Below are 995 nucleotides of genomic sequence, written 5' to 3'. Positions count from 1 at the left end.
TTTTTTTTTCACAACATGGACACCGAGGAAGGGTTTGTTTGTCTGAATTTGTGTCTCGAGGCTGGGCCGAGTGTTCTCTCTGCTCTTAGCTTGGATACTTAAGCATATTTACTCTGGTTCGGGTAGTGCAAAGTGAAAGATAATATGAAGATAAACCTGGATTCTCTTTGGGCAAAGCTTAGGTCAAGGCTTATAAAAGCATTTGCTTTAGACACAAGCACTTACTGTAGAATCCGCTCAGAGTGCCCTGGCTAAAAGCATCCTCCGATAGTGGTTGTGTGCACACACCTCTTTTAAAGCATAGAAGAACAGAGAGGGAGAAGTGATGGACACAGTTGCGCAGCCCTCCGAGACAGAAAAACAACTGAGCCTAAAGGTGTCATTCATAACTGCCCTGTACCTCCCACATGACTGTGTAGGAGAGAAGCGCTCCAGATATCTATGGATCATGAGATGACAAATTCACCACCAACCCACGCTGCTGTTGCAGTATTGACACCGTTGGCAGCATGTACGACCTCAGATTGATGAGATCAAGTTAAACGGATCTATAGAACGAATCGCATAATCCTCTCACACCATCTAACTCACTCATCATGGTATAATAGCACTCTTTCTGATAGATACTGGGACGAATCATGTTCAGAAAATCTCTGCTTCACAGATCCCTGCTGTGTAGATAATAAGCATGACATTTCCCTGACAGCAATTAGTGCGTCCCTCATGTCATGTTGTAGAGCAGAGATTAATCTCACCATTATTCTGTATTAACCTGTTATTAAAAAATCAATGTATATTTGCAAATAATAATGTTTTAATGTACATATTTCCACTTTCTTCAAGATTTCTGTAAAATAATCCAACAAGTCCTCCAAACCAAAGGATTTTGGTCATTTGTTCCTACGGGGTCAGCCCCATGGTCCCACAGCCCTATGGTCCCACATTCCAGTGGTCCCACAGCCCTATGGTCCCACATTCCAGTGGTCCCACAGCCC

The sequence above is a fragment of the Etheostoma cragini genome, chromosome 17 (genome assembly GCF_013103735.1).
Source record: "Etheostoma cragini isolate CJK2018 chromosome 17, CSU_Ecrag_1.0, whole genome shotgun sequence".
Taxonomy (NCBI): Eukaryota; Metazoa; Chordata; class Actinopteri; order Perciformes; family Percidae; genus Etheostoma; species Etheostoma cragini.
Note: the sequence above shows the minus strand (reverse complement) of the source record.